The sequence below is a fragment of the Molossus molossus genome, unplaced genomic scaffold, assembly GCF_014108415.1.
Source record: "Molossus molossus isolate mMolMol1 unplaced genomic scaffold, mMolMol1.p scaffold_m16_p_3, whole genome shotgun sequence".
NCBI lineage: Eukaryota > Metazoa > Chordata > Mammalia > Chiroptera > Molossidae > Molossus > Molossus molossus.
In genome coordinates, this window is record NW_023425366.1 from 21,861,991 (window position 1) to 21,879,396 (window position 17,406).

The following is a 17,406-nucleotide window of genomic DNA, read 5'->3' on the forward strand; positions in this document are numbered from 1 at the left end:
GATTTTTTCAGCAGTTGTGTTGATAGATTTATGCACAGATGTTTCAATGTTTGCAAACATGGTGTGATTGGCAGGTTTTATTTATGATTTAGGAACAAGGCAAAAAGCCCTTCTACCTCAGCGCAAATATTTTCTTTCTCTATTCCCATATGTTTTACAAACATTCCCTATAAATGTCATGGACTATGGCCTTCTTACTGTCTCTGCTTTGAATCCCAGTCAATCACTTCACCTCTTCGCCTTCCCAAAACGCATCAGAGTACCTGGTCTGATAATGTCCTTCCATCTCACCAGCATGTGCTAAAATGATTACGGATAAACAAATTTGTGGAACTGTGGTGGGGGCCATGCTCAACTTACCCTACTTAATCTTATTTCTGAATATTTAACTTATCTTCATGAAATATAGAGGCTATTTTGACTGTAATATGAAAATGTATGTTATTCTTTTGAAATTCCTTAATTCCTGAGGTGAAATTCACGTACAGACCTGTCTTCAGGAAAATAATGCAAGATAACTTTCTAGCTGGTTCTGCCTCTCCTAATAAAGCAGCTCGACTAAAGTTAGAAACATGGGTGCTGGTTGCTTTTGGGAGCCAAACCATTCCCTATTCCTGTAAGAATTCAAAGGACATCAGGATGGGGGCAGAAATGAGGAAAGACAGAAGAATCAACATGATTCATGTGAAAGGATTAGTTGTGTATCTCCCTCTTTCTTTCTCTAGCCTAAGCACTGTTTGAGATCAACGTCTGAACAGTTTAAAATCGACTAACAACATAGTCTTGGATGAAAGAAAAGCCAGTGTTCTTTTTCTGCTCTGCTATTTATGAAGGAATCAACTCTGGCGAATGTTAGTGTCCTCTTGTGGAAAAGAGAAATGATAATATTATCTACTTCAAAAGGGTGATGTGAGGAGGTACTGTTTGTAAGTGCTCTACCTAGTGCAATGGAAAAATACAAGAATAACAAATATTATCTATTGCTTTTGCATCAGATACAACAATGTAATGTAATGGACACAGCAGTTATTTTATAAATGCTTATTGAATGGTAAAAGCTCAGCACACTACTATTACATCATTTGTATCTAATTAGGCAGTGGCTCAAAATCGCTTATGAACGAGGCAAAGAAATGCAATGCTATGTTAAATTGATGGCAATGCCAATATGACAGTTGAGCTAAACAATTAAAGCCTTAAGCAGTAGCAGGCTCCATAACTCATTGAAAACTGAAAGATTACATTGACTTCAAGTTCTAAACAGCCAATGTTCATAATGCTTATATTTTCTCTTCCTTCTGAGATTATATTTACATGCAAGAAAAATAATTAATAAAACCGCCATCACAAGCATGAAAGAATATGACAGTAGACAAAAGATGACACCAAATTTTGTAAGACCTATGGATGGCAAAAGGATGTTGACCACCATGGCAGAGTAAATGAATCACAGTCCAGAATAAAGGAAGCCAAGAGGAGGAAACTCATTCACCAAACAGTAGCGTAAGAAAAATTTGAGTATAATATGAGTATTAAGGGCAGAAAGTAAACTGAAGGCTAGAAATAAAGGGGTTGCTGAATGCCTATCTCTGCAACAACTAAGCCAACTCTTATTTTCAGCTTATTTTATAACTGGAACAAAATACCTGAGCATATTCTCATAAGACTAAGACAGGATCATGGAAGCGCCAGGTAAATCATACTCATAAGCTTCTCTCTCCCATTTATCAGCCCTATATTTTAATGTGCTGATAACCAACAAAGGCTTTCCAATTTTTTTTTAATCTTCCTACTTGGGGGTGACAATTATTGAAAAAAAAATAGATATACATATAAAATAGCAAAGAAAATCTAATCATCCACTCAGAAAAAATTGAGCAAGTCTTTTTCATTTTAAAGATACACAGGCAATCAAGGATCATAATACTCTGGGGGAATAAAACAGATAATTCAGTGTAAAGTATAAAACATAAAATAAAATATTTAATAAAGTAATTCAGAGAGTAAAACATAATGATTTCTTTAAAATGTGTTATAGGGTTTCCATATTCAATTATATTTTATCTACAAAGCATAGTAGGATGCTAGTATAAAATGTACAATTGAAAAATTGAAGAACAGAAATAGCTCTTAAAATTAGAAAAAATACATTAGTTAAGAGAAAAACATCTAGAATATTTCTCTGGGCATAGTGTAAAATTCCAAATAAATAAAAAATATTGAGAAAAATTGATACAGCAGACAAAATTGAAGAAGCACAATCAATATTGGGGGGAAAAAAAAAACAAAAAACTGTAGAATAATACAATTAGATCCAAAAAGAAAAACATCAAGAGTATAAATATAAGTGCTAAAACAAAGGAACAGATTTAAAAAAAAACAAAAAAAAAAAAACAAGAAAAGAAAACCTGTATTTAATGCGTCTTGGTAATATTAGAAAATCTCCAGTTTCAGAAAATGGCCTAAGGCCTTTAAAAAAGAAATCTAGTTAATCTACACAGGGAAGTAAATGATAATAGCATTATACTTCTCATCAGAGAATTGAAAATTGGAAGAAGAAGGAAGAAGCACTTCAAATTTTAAAGTATTTACAAAGTAAAATCATAAATGAATCTTGATTATCAAATAAAGATACAGTCATATTTTTAAGGACTATTGTGAGCTTAATCTATAAAAAATGACAGTGAAAAGCAAAAGAGATGTATAGGCAAGATATAGGACACATGGAGACAGAGGCAAGATTTTATCATACAGCACAATGAGAAAGTAATGAGTCCAAATTCCATTAGGCATCAGTAGACTCCACAGAGAGTCTGTGAGAAACTGCAATGATGCCATACATTCTGTTTTATTAAATTTATTGGGATAACATTGGTGAATAAAATTATATAGTTTTCAAGTATGCAATTCTGTGACATATTATCTGTATCTTTCATTGGAAGTTTACCACCCCAACTCCAATCATCTTCCTTCTCCATATATGTGTCTGTCTTCACTCTTTACTATACCCTCCTTCTCTCTGGTAACCACCAAAGTATTGTCTGTCTATAAATTTTTGTTTGTTTATCTTGTTTGTTCATTTGTGGTTTTCAGTTTTATATTCTACGTATGAGTGAAATCATATGGTTCTTGACTTTTTCTGTTTGACTTATTTCGCTTAGCATAATATTCACAAGATGCATCCATGTTGCCACAAATGTATTTCATCTTTTCTTATGGCTGAGTAGTATTCCACTGTGTGTGTGTGTGTGTGTGTGTGTGTGTGTATCTCACATTTTCCCCCCCAAACATCTAGTGAATCTAGTGAAGGGCACGTCAGCTTGGTGACACAGATTCTTTACTACTTCTTGCATTCGTTTTCTCTACAAGACCACACTGCTGTGCCCTTCCTCATGGAAAAGCTACTCTGCCCACCGTTTCACTCTGGGCTCAGCTGTGAAAGTTGTTTTGGCCAATGGGATGTAGGTAGATGTGACACAACCAGAGGCTTAAAAAGAAGTCACATCAAGTTTGCCGTGTTCAAGAACTGTAAGTCCATTTTAAAACCTGTTTTGTACGTATACTTGATGTTCCAGAAGGAGAAGAAAAAGAGAGGAGAAGAAATACTTATAGTAATAATGACCAAAAACTTCCCCAAATTAGTAATATTTACCATACTGCAAAGCAAGAAAGCTCAGAAGAAACCTGGCAGAATTAATTAAAAAAATAAATAAATAAAACACCAAGGCATATCATATTCAAACTGCAGTAACCAATAACACAGAAAATCTTGAAAAAAAAAAAAAAAAAAGAAAAATAAATGTCTTATTTAAAGGGCACAAAGACAAGAATTACAGTGGATTTCTCATCAGAAAACACACTAAGATTGAGAAGTCAAATATTCAGTGTTAAAAAAAATCTCTAGAATTCTATACCCAACAAAATTATCCTTTGAAAAAGATGGACAAATAATGAATTTCTAGAGAACTAAAAATAGAGAATTTATTACTTACAGATCTGCCCTGCAAGAAATAATAAAGAAACTTCGTTAGGAGAAAGAAAATGATATAGATAAGATACAGATCTATATAAAGAAAGAAAGAGCATATGAGAAGGAATAAAGTTAAAATCTATTTTTCTTCTTTTCAGTGATCTAAAATAGCTTTTGTTTAAAATAATAATAGTAACAATATATAGACTGATTATATTATCAGGATAAATTAAAAGAATGACAACAATGACATAAGAGATGGGAGGGAGGAATTGGAACTGCTCTATTATAAGGTACTTGTGTTACACAGAAAGCAATACAGTGTTATTTGAAGGTGGGTTTTGATTAGTTAAAAGTATATTTTGGGAACTCTGACAAACACTAAGAAACTTTAAAAAAGCATAATTGATATGCTAAGAAAGTGGATACAGTGGAATCAAACTAATTCATGAAAGCGTAAAAGCAACTTTGTTTAGTTTATTGCTGTATCCCCGTAATCTAGAAATCCTGGCTCATAGAATAGAACAACATATATATGTGACATAAATAAGAATATGAGTGACAAAATGATATAAAGTTTAGTGAGCTCTGGAATTTACAAATATATTGTCAGATTTTTAGAAAGCTTAAAATGACTAAAATTTATTAAATTAAATATTAGTGTTCAATGTTTCAAAATAACTTGTTTTTCTTTTATAAAGAAATTAATGTAAGTACCCTGCACATGTGCATGCACACACACACGCGCGCACACACACACATCCAGAGTGATTTGCTTAAAGCAAGAAACACAATAATTGTTTTCCTGCCATTCTTATTTAAACAGGTCAATATTTGTAGAGAAAACAACTGTGTCTTTATTTTGAAATATTTATCAACATTTCTTAAATCAATAATGTAGTTTTTACTATTAAACTATAGTCCTTATTTATTTATTTATTTATTTATTTAATCCTTACCCGAGGACATTTTTGCATTCATCTTCAGATAGAACTCGAGGGAGACAGGGAGGAAGAGAGAGAGAGAAACATCGATGCGAGAGAGATACATTGACTGGCTGCCACCCACATGACCCCAACTGGAGCCGGGGACAAACCGCAACTGAGGTAGGTACGTGCCCTTAGCAGGAACCAAACTGGGTCTCTCTGGACTGTGGGCCGATGCTCTAACGGCTGAGCCAAACTGGCCAGGGCAAACTACAGTCCTTTTAATTGTAGGTCAATATTTTATACTTCTAGACATCTTGAATTTTGCTAAAGCCCTTAATTAATGATAAAAAACTGTTTTCTTTTGACAGCATCATTTAAATGTATTCTTCATTTACATGCCTAATATTATTCTTACAGGATCAAATTAATTTTCAAAGCTGGAATGTTTTTGTTAAATTCTTTTTACAAAATATAAATCTCTAAAGTAGGTCTGTCAATAATTTCAAAATAATAAAGATTGGTCCATTACAAATATTTTCCATGTTAAGTAGGTTATCATCTATTTAATATTTAGTAAAATATATATTAGTCTTCCAAAAAGTAGTTATTGTTCTGTATGCAAAAGTTGTAGTGAGATTTTTTGTCATTTTATCTTTCAATCTGTGTTTTTTCTCTATCCCACTATCTATGAAAAAAAACATTACATATCTATTTTTCAAGACAGAAACAAGTCTTATTCTTTTCCTCAAATTCTATCTATGTTGTTTCCATTGGTAAAATACATAACAAGTTACACAATTCTGTTGTCGAATTCCATAAAATCCAACAGCCTCAGCATGTAGAGACTTCTATGATTTGGCTTCTCTTTTTCTCCTCGGGTTACTTGTTTTCTATTAGTAATTCATGCACTGTTTGCCAAACATATGGGTGGTATTTGTCCTCTCCAGTGTTTGATCTGTCAAACCATCATTAAGCATAATGTCTTTTCTTCCTCCAAAATGTTGTCTCTCCCTACTCCAAGTCTTTGGTTGTACTGCAGCTTTACAATAAGTTGCCCTGCTCCTTAACTTTTGCAATAGTCAAACTAAGGAAACTAGATCTAATACAAATTTTCTGTCAGGAGAATATCTCCCAGGAGATAGATACATACACAGATAGATAGAAAGATTATAAATATAAATATAGATATAAGAATATATATAAACAATTACACACACACACACACATTGGAACAAAGAGAAAAGAATCCCTCTTTCACAGCTAGAAATGTATGTAAGTATCTGAAGCCTAAAACATATGCAATATTGAGCGCCCAATTTAAGAAAAGAACACAGTTTTAGTAACAAAATCCTGTAGTGTCTTATGCCCATTAGGACCACTGAAGGGTGGGCTTCATCAGCTCAACTTCAGAGATAGTAAATTAAGTCATGGGTAGTCCAGAATACTAAAGTCCAGGATACTGTATCTAAAAATGAAAACTCAATAAAATAATTGGTTTCATTTGCAAAATTGTAAATTTAAATTTCAATTGCCAAATTGTAAATGCCTTTTCATCACATAGGTACAAAGTTAAATTTATGTACAGGCTAAATTTAATCCATTCACCCATTAATTAAGTTTATGATTATTTTCGTAAAAGTAAATCAGCTTAAATATATTTCTGATAGTATTTGGTCACAAATTTTAACTTATTTTACAGAAGAATTTTGTGAATTAATGTACAAGTAATAAAAGACATCCTTTACAAATAATAGTGTTGAAGATTTAATTAATATCCATGAATAATATTCAGCAGTTTGAGACTAATTTAATTATCATCATATTTAATTTTTATATTAAGCCCATTTTAATATTTGAGTTATCCAAGATCAAATAGCAAATAACTTTGTGAGAATGTGCAGAAGGTGTGGTTGGTGATTCTTTGCTCAGTATTCTTTTTTTTACTGTAATTCGTGCTACATCTTATATATATTTTTCAGTATTGCAATGTAATTATTTTCTTAACACTTTTTTAAAAGGATCTAAACTTATTAACACTTTAAAAATACATAACATTATAAGTAGAATTATGTATTTGTTAAAGTATATTTCTAATGATAAGTTCTGGAATAAAATGATAGCCATTACCACAATGGTAGCTGTCTAAATTCTATTTTATTATGTTCCTAAACGTCATCTTGACTGATATTTATTGATTTAAGCCTTTCAAACTAAAAAAAAAAAAAAAAAAAAAAAGACTCTGCAGTTTAGTAATATATTGATAAAAGAGGGTTGATAGGCTTTTCTCAAGTCCTGCACTTTTAAAATTTGTAGTAAGCTCCCCAATTTCAAAATTTAGGAAAACTGTTTTTTTTTTTAATCAGAAAATTCTGGAACTGGAAAAGTCATAAATAAATACTTCTATGAATATACTCAGGAAATAAAAATTTTTCAGTTTAATTGTTACATACTCTGAAAACATACAATTAGCAAGCTTTTTACTATATTGCAATTTCAATAATCAAGTCAAAGTTATTTACAATGTTTTTAGTTTCATGATATTTTTGTTGAGAATTAACTTATTTCATATCATTTTACAAAATACATTGAGATACTCTGAGCTTTGCTGTCTCTAGAGGAACAGTGGATAAATGAGATCATATAAAATAATCTATACTTCAATCTAATTGTACTGTATGCAAAGGCAAATTAGTGTTTGGCATTTTAACATTAAAGTGAATCTATTACTATTTATTAAACATGAAATGACACAATCTTACAAACTATTGTAAGTGTAAACATTTCTATTTTTGTACTACTATACAGCTTTCTTAAAGTTTCTCGACTTTCCAGAAAATTGTAATTGTTTTTCATTAGTAAATATAATATAAATATATATTCTTTAAAATGTTAATCAGAATATTTTCTGTAAAAAATTTATGAATACCCTTGTTTCTCTTCAGAGCATATAAATTTTTCACCTTTTACTAAAGATTTCTGTGGGAAATTATATTATTGATTTAGGTATAATTATGCGAGATACAAATTTTTCTTAATTTACTGATTTTTTTAGTAAATGACTATTATGGGGCTTTTATATGAATAAATTTTAAAGATATATCATTATACTAGTAAAAATCTATCATACTTTCAACAAGGACCAAGAAATAAATATTATTATTTTATTTATAAACCTGAGATCTAATTAGCATAAATCAAATCAGTGTTTCTTTTAAAAATTATAAAAAACTATATAACAATGTGACAATATGTTCACAGGTATATTTTTTAAATGGGTTGTTTTCTGCATTTTAACATTTCAAAAAAACAAATGACTCTAAAGTGTTTTTAACCCATGAAATACAAAATTCCGAAGTTGCAGTTATACATGATAGTCAGTTATCTTTTTTAATTGTCAGCAAACATTCTTTCCTCTGATTCTTTCACTTTTTCAATTCATTTATCTTCAAACTTTAAAAGCAGCTCATGAACTCATTGTTTTCACTTAATTTTAAGTACAGAAAATTTTGATTATCCAATTTGCACAGTAAAGCAACAACTTTACTTGAAAACAGATTTTATTTGTAATTTTTGTAAAAAAAAAAAAGTTATGTTTCTCCAGAAATAGCCATCAGACAACAGTGTCAATGCGCATCACTTGGGGATTCTGTATACTATGCGTGTTCTGAGGCCCCACTCTGAGAACTCTGGAATCATTATATTTGAGTTGGGACCTATAAATCTGCATGTTGTAGAGTCCCTCGGGTGATTCTGGTGTCAAACACTGCACATCACAGCTCCTGTGATAGAACTAAAATGACTTGTAAAAACTTTTGCTGTAGCAATCTTGTGTTAAAGCAAATTTATGATTTGAAATTATGCTAATGATTTGAAATTACAGCAATTCACTATCTTGATATAGAATGAGGACAATTTTAGCTACCATGGTTCATTCTCATTTGCCAAACAAAATCTGATATGGAATCACAATTTGTTCATTAACTCATTTTTTTTTTTTTTGATCGGTTAGTGTCATTCAACTATTCATTAGGAGCCTTGTATACACTGTTGCTGGAGGTGCAGAGAAGAAACTCCTTCATGAGGTTTCAGTTCAGTGGGGCAAAAAGAAACCGGGTAAGTGACCATAACATAAAACATTAATATGTACTATGAAGTGTGAGTCAATCAGGTGTGAGTCCGGAAAGTGGATCATTGTATCATGAGGTTTATTAAGTTTTGTTTTGCGGTATAACAAATTAGTACAGAATTATAAGCTTATAATAACATAGATATCTCACGGATGTGACTTAGTTGGTATCTTTGTTCAGGATCTCACAAAACTGTAGTCAAGGTGTCAGCCGGGTTGCATTCCTTTTTGGAGCTGGTGTTTTCTTCCAGGCTCATGTGGTTGTTGGCAGAATAAAGCCTCTTACCAGTATAAGAATGAGGCCCTCAGCTCCTAGAGACTGTCAACACTTTGCTCACTGTTTAGGCAGTTCATGTCATAACATCCTGCTTCTTCAAGAACAGTGGGAGAAGATCTCCCTACAGTCTGATAAAAAAGATTCTTACATAATGTAACATAATAAAGGAAATGATATAACATCAATTTGCATATGGTTTTGGTTAGATACAATTCATGGTTTCTATACTCAAGTGGTGGTTGGGGAATTACATGAAGACATGATCCAAGAGTCAGATTACTGGGAGTCAACCAAGGGTTTGTGGCCACATGAAGTGTGATTTTTTTAAAGAAAGGTTACAACTTACACAATCTGGGGAGTAACTGGGAGGGGGAGGTCTGGGAGAAGAAGTAGAAGGTAGGGAGAGAGCTTTTCTCATGATTCTGAAGCACTGAGGCAAAAGAAGAAGTTGGGGTTTGCAGGAAAATCTGAGAAACTAAACACATCAATGTCTCCATGGACCAAATCTAGCCAGAGCCAATCAGGGAATCCTTTTTTAAATAATATCCAGTTTAATCCAGATAACTGTAGCATACTTTGGCATCCTTAACATCTATCATAACTATATTTATTTGCAATTGTAGAAAATAACAATTATGTGCTCCCACACAACATGAAGCAACCATGCCTCATATAACTGAACATTCACTAACCCTCATTATAAACGGTACATTAGTATTCTTTACTCATAATTTGGCAAGGTTTAGTCTTCTTCTAGCTAAGTATCTCTACTATTATGATATCCTTTAAATTAAATCTAGTTTTACGCAGTTTAATGAAAGGGGTACTTTCTAAGAAATGCACTATTAGGCGATTTAGTCATTGTGCAAACATCGTACAGGGCACTTACACAAACCTAGGTGGTATAGCCTACTACTTTAATTATATATGCTATACTTTTAAACACCTGGCAGTTCAGTAAGTTTGTTTGCCCTGGTATTACCACAGATATGTGGGTAATGTGTTGCACTACAATGTTATAACTGCTACCACCTCACTGGGCAATAGGAAATTGTCTGCTTCATTATAATCTTATGGGAACACCATTGTATATGTGTTCCATGATTTACTGAAATTTGTATCAGCACATGACTGTACTAAGATATAAGATTGACTATGATTGTTATATCTTATGTTAGATACTAGGCCTATGACAGTGGGAAAGGAAAACAATTGCTTAGTAATTATACTAGTGGATTCATGTTAAACCAAAGAATAAATATACATAATGAGTAAAATTCCCAATTCCAAATTCACATGGCCATAACTGGTATTTATAAGGGTCTTCTATTTCTAATTCAATATTCCCTTTTCCCTCATAAGGTCCTTGCTCCCTGCTTAGTGGAACGAAATCTTCATTCTTACAGAGTCCAAGCATTAACAGTCATACCTGTACAGAGTTGTTCAAGTTTTTCTTTAGCTTTTACTTTAGGATATAGGATTTCTAAGAGGGGTCCTAGAGGATCTTCTGATTGTCAGATATTCTTTCCACATTTTCCCTTGTAAACCTATATTCCTCTGTAAAGTCAAAACAAGCTATCCCAACTACTTTGTTAACCTTCTTCGTTGCCTGTTGGTTAACTGGCATGAGGATTCCAGTAGGGCCAAGAGACAGTCTCAAACACCTGTTCAAAGAAAATTGTATTTTTCCATTAAAGTTTTTGTGTCATTTGGAGTAATTCTTCCTCCATTGGGAAATACTATATAAAACAACAGCCAAATTGCAAAATAGAAAGAAAACGTTTTGTTGATGGATCGCTAGGAGTAGTAGTAAAAAATTCATTCCCATTTTACCCCCTTGACTCTTACATGCCAGAATATAGGCAATGGAAGAAATAGCATCATATGCTGGTCACTGCTTCAAAGCATATATTGCATCTTGGAGTATATTATCTTAACCCCACAAGGCACTGTCTAGCACCTTTCCACTGATTCTTCAGGTTGGTGACAGTTAAAACCAGGTAGTTAAGATCAGAGGTTAACAACAGAAAATTTCATTATCCTCCCTTTACTATAAACTAGACTCCCTAGAAAGTAGCAAGGCTATCCAGAATACTATTGTACTGAATAAGGCCTCCTGTATGTCCATAGAAGATGTGTTTGACAAATTTACTAAAGAATATGAGAAAGATTAATGTTACAAAAATCACCAGCAAAATTTTCTTTTAAGAAAATGCTGGTAATGTAGACTATAGATTGGCAGGCTTACTTAGTTGCAAAATGTGACCCATAGAAGGTGGTATACATACCAAACAAATGGCAATATTTTCTAATTTACTTGAAAGAAACCAGCCAGGTAAGATGGTTGTTACTCATCTATAATTATCTGAATTTAGTTAGAGATAAAGAACTGTAATGAACATGATAGAATTCAAGGATAATGTAAGATTATGAGCTGAGAAGTAAATACCAGTTTGATGAGCTGGCACAAAGGTAGGCTAACAAGTAAGTCCTCATGAAGCATCACATAGATGGGTAAATTGAAGCTTTTACAGGGAAGCTGAGAATCCAAGCATGTCCTTGCCAGTTCCTGGACCGGTCTCTGAAGACTCTTGCCACAACCAAGCTCCTAGAGGCACTGTTGCTAAATGTAAGATTAGCAGGTCAAAATGTAGAGTTTGAGGATGAGCCCAGGAAAATGAGATTCACCTGAAGCCCAACAGGCAATTCTTTGTCCATTACCACATCTAACCTCAAAGATCTACAGAGTAAGAGTGGCCACTTCATTTCCATAATTTAAAATTATATGCAAGGTCTTATTTTTGCCAACTCTATATACAGTGAAAGAGAGCCTGGGGAATATAGTACCAAGCTTAAGGTAACTAACAATAGATGGGTTGCTGAATTTAGTAAATAAAAGTATTGGTCAACTAGTTACATTTGCATTTTCAATAAATGATTAATTTTTATTTTATTTACTTTTTTAAATTGATGTTAGAGAGAGAAGAAGGGAGAGGGAGAGAGAGATAGAAACAGCGATGAGAGAGAACATCAATTGACCATCTCCTGCGTGCCACCTCTGGGGATGGGGTCCACAACCTGGGCATGTGCCCTGAATGGGACTCAACCCATGACCTATTGGTGCATTGGTCAATGCTCAACCATTGAGCCACACAGGCTGGGCTTGATAAATGAGTATTTTATTTTATTTTAAATTTAATTTTATTTATGTATTTTTAAATTTAATTAAATTAATTTATTTTTAATTTAATTTGATTTATTTATTTTTGTTACAGATGTTTCTCCTTTTTCCCCCATTGACAACCTCCTCCTCCATCCCTGCCCTGTCCCCAGCTTTGTTGTCCATGTCCATTGGTCATGCATATGTGCATATAAGTTCTGTGGTTTACCTATCCCCCCTGACCCTCTTCTGGGAATTGACAGTCTTTACTCTACTTCTACATCTCTGGGATGACCCTGTTCTTCAGACTCTTACCGATTTTTTTTTTTTTTTTTTATCCTCACCCAAGGACACTTTTTCATTCCTTGTTCAGATAGAGCAGGAGGGAGAGAGAGAGAGAGAAACATCGATGTGAAAGGGACACATCGAGTGGCTGCCACCCGCACGACCAACCAGGGCCGGGGACAAACTGCAACCGAGGTACATGCCCTTAGCAGGAACTGAGCCTGGGTCTCTCCGGACTGCAGGCCAACGCTCTAACCGCTGAGCCAAACCGGCCAGGGCGAGACTCTTATGTTCGTTATATTCCACAAATAAGTGACATTATATGATACTTGTCTTTCTCTGTTTGGCTTGTTTTGCTTAGGATAATATTATCCAGGTCCCTCCATGTCATCTCAAAGGATAAGAGGTCTTTCTTTCTTACAGCTGCATATACTCCATTGTGTATATGTACCACAGCTTTTTTATCCATTTGTCCACTGATGGACATTTGGGCTGTTTCCATATCTTAGCTATTGTAGATAGTGCTACTATAACATCAGGGTACATATGTTCTTTCTGATTGGTGTTTCAGGCTTCTTAGGATATATTCCTAGAAGTGGGATCACTGGGTCAAATGGCAGTTCAAATTTTAATTTTTGAGGTAACACCATATTGCTTTCCATAGTGGCTGCACCAGTCTGCATTCCCACCAGCAGTGTACTAGAGTCTCCTTTTCTCCACAACCTCGCCAATACTTTGTGTTTGATGATTTGTTGATGGCGGCCATTCTAACAGGTGTGAGGGGATACCTCATTGTTTTTTAAATTTGCATCTCTCAGATGATTAGTGATATTGAGCATTTCTTCATATGTCCTTTGTCATTTGTATGTCCTGTTTGGAAAGGTGTCTATTTAGTTCCTCTTCCCATTTTTTAATTGGGTTCTTTGTCTTCCTTTTATTGAGTTGTATGAGCACTCTATATATTTTGAAAGTTAACCCCTTATCAGATGTATCGTTGGCCATTATGCTCTCCCATAAAGTGGGTTTTCTGTGTATTTTGGTGGTTGCTTCTTTTGCTGTGCAGAAGCTTTTGAGTTTGATGTAGTCCCATGTGTTCATTTTTTCCTTTGTTTCTGTTGCCTTAGGTGATGTATCAGTGAAAATTCTGCTGCGTATGATGTCTGAAATTTTGTTGCCTACATTTTCTTCTAGAATTTTATGGATTCATGAGTCACATTTAAGTCTTTTATCCATTTTGAATTTATTCTTGTGTATAGTGTAAATTGATGGTCTAGTTTCATTTTTTTGCATGTAGCTGTCCAATTTTCCCAACACCATTTATTACAGAGGCTGTCTTTACTCCACTGTATGCTCTTGCCACCTTTGTCAAATATTAATTGAACATATTGTCTTGGGTCCATTTCTGGGTTCTCTATTCTGTTTCATTGATCTATCTGCCTATTCTTGTGCCAGTGCCAGGCTGTTTTGATTATAGTAGTTATATAGTATAACCTCATATCTGGTATTGTGATCCCACCTACTTTGTCCTTCTTTTTCAAGATTGTTGTGGCTATTCAAGGTCTTTTTTGGTTCCATATGAACTTTTGAAGTATTTATTCTAGTTCTGTGAAGTATGTCATTGGTATTTTGACGGGGATTGCATTGAATCTATAAATTGCTTTGGGTAGTATGGACATTTTATTTTATTTTATTATTTTTTTATCATCACCTGAGGACATTTTTCCATTTTTTGTTCAGATAGAGTAGGAGGGAGAGAGACGAAGAGAGAGAGAAAGAGAGGGAAACATGGATTTGAAAGGGGAACATCGAGTGGCTGCCACCCACACAACCCAACCAGGGCTGGGGACAAACTGCAACTGAGATACACGCCCTTAGTGGGAACCAAACCCGGGTCTCTCTGGACCGCAGGCCAACACTCTAACCACTGAGCCAAACTGGCCAAGGCAGTATAAACATTTTAATGTTAATTCTTCCAATCTATAAACAAAGTCTGTGTTTCCTCTTTTTTATATCTTCCTCTATATCTTTTTTCAATGACCTGTAGTTTTCTGCGAATAGGCCCTTTATTTCTTTGGTTAAGTTTATTCCAAGGTATCTTAATTTTTTTTAGGCGATGGTAAATAGAAGTGTTTTTTGAGTTTCTCTTTCTGTGAGTTCATCATTGGTGTATAAAAATAGCATCAATTCCTTGATGTTAATTTTGTATCCTGCTACTTTGCCAAATTCATTTATTAAGTTTACTAGATTTTTGATGGAGTCTTTGGGGTCTTCTATATATAATATCATGTCATCTGCAAAAATGACACTTTCACTTTCTCCTTTCCAATTTGGATCCCTTTTATTTTTTCTTCATGTCTGATTACTGTGACTAAGACTGCTAGCACTAGTTAAATATAAGTATCAAAATTGGGCATCCTTGTCTTGTTCCTGTTCTTAAGGGAAGTACTTTTAGTTTTTGTCCATTGAGTATGATGTTGGCTGTAGGTCTTTCATCAATGGCCTTTATTATGTTCAGATATGATCCCTCTATTCCCAAATTGCAGAGCATTTTTATCAGAAATGGGTGCTGGATTTTGTCGAATGCTTTTTCAGCGTCTATTGATATGATCATATGATTTTTATCTTTCATTTTGTTTATGTGGTGTATCACATTTATTGATTTGTGAATATTGTTCCAGCCTTGCATACCTTGGATGAATCCCACTTGGTCATGGTGAATAATTTTCTTGATGTATTGCTGCATTCAATTTGCTAGTATTTTGTTCAGGATTTTGGTATCTATGTTTATCAGGGATATAGGCCTGTAGTTTTCTTTCTTTGTAGTGTCTTTTTCTGGTTTTGGAATTAGAATTATGCTGGCCTCATAAAACAAGATTGGAAGTTTGGAAGTCTTCCTTCTTTTTGAATTTTTTGAAATAGTTTGAGGAGAATGGATATTAGTTCTTCTTTGAATGCTAGGTAAAACTCCCCCATGAAGCTGTCTGGGCCTGTGCTTTTGTTTGCTGGGAGAGTCTTGATTACATCTTCAATTTTCTTTGTTGTTATTGGTCTGCTCAAGTTTTCTATCTCTTCCCGTTTCAGTTTTGGGAGACAATGTGTTTCTAGAAACTTGTCCATTTTGCTTAGATTGTCAAATTTGTTGTCATATAATTGTTCACAATTTTTGTTAAAAATCCTTTGTATTTCTGTGGTGTTAGTTATTATTTCTCCTCTTTCATTTTTGATTTTATGTATTTGGGTTATCTCTCTTTGTTTTTTGGTGAGACTAGCTAAGGGTCTATCAATCTTGTTTATCTTTTCAAAAACCAGCTCCTTGTTTCCTTGATCCTTTGAATTGTTTTTTTTTGTTTGTTTGTTTCTTTGTTTTTTTTTTTTTTTTGGTCTCCATGTTATTTATTTCTGCTCTGATCTTTACTATTTCCTTCCTTCTACTTGCTCTGGGGTTTTATTTTTGTTTTTTTTATAGTTATTTAAGTTGTAAACTTAGATAATCAATTAGAAATTTTTCTTATTTCTTGAGGTAGCCCTGTACTGCTATGAACGTCTCTCTGAACTGCTTTTGCTGCACCTCGTAGACTTTGTGTTGTTGTGTGTTCATTTTTGTTGCTTTCTAAGAAGTTTTTAATTTCTTCCTTGATCTCCATGGTAACCCATTCACTGTTCAATAACACACTATTTAGCCTACATGTTTTCAAATGTCTTTGCATGTTCTTGTTGAAATTGATTTATAGTTCCATATGTGATCTGAGAAGATGCTTGATATGATATCAATCTTCTTGAAGTTGTAGAGATTTTGTTTGTGCCCTAACATGTGGTCTATCTTTGAGAATGTCCCATGTGCACTTGAAAATAAGGTGTATTCAGCAGTTTTGTGGTGTAATTCTCTGTAGATGTCTATTAAATCCATTTGATCTAGTGCTTCATTTAGAGTCTGTGTTTCCTTGTTAATTTTTTGTCTAGGTGATCTATCCAGTGATGTCCGTGGGGTGTTGAAGTCCCCTACTGTGATTGTATTGCTGTTGATTTCTCCTTTGAAATCCTTCCAAAGATTTTTAATATATGTTGGTGCTCCTATATTGGGTGCATATATGTTTACCAAGGTTATATCTTCCTGTTGGATAGATCCTTTTAATATTATGTAGTAGCCTTCTTTGTCTTTAGTATGGTCTTTATTTTGAACTCTAATTTATCGTATATGAGTATTGCTACCCCAGCTTTTTTTTCCTTTCCATTTGCTTGGAAGATTTTTGTCCATCCCTTCACTTTCAACCTATGTAGTCTTTTGTTGTGAGGTGGATCTCTTGTGAACAACATATATGTGAGCCATGCTTTCTTATCCAATCAGCTACTCTGTGTCTTTTTATCAGTGCATTCTAACCATTTACATTTAAGGTGATTATTGATATGTTCTTATTTATTGCCATTTTTGTTCAGTGTGGTTATATTTTTCTTTCTATTTTTTCTACTAATTACAGCGGTCCTTTTAGTGTATCTTGCAGTGCTGTTTTGTTGCTAATATATTCCCTTAGCCTTTTTTTTTTCTGGGAAGCTTTTTATTTGACCTTCTATTTTGAGTGATAGCCATGCTGGATAGAGTAGTCTTGGATTCAGATCCTTGTTTTTCATGACCTTGATTACTTCATGCCACTCCCTTCTGGC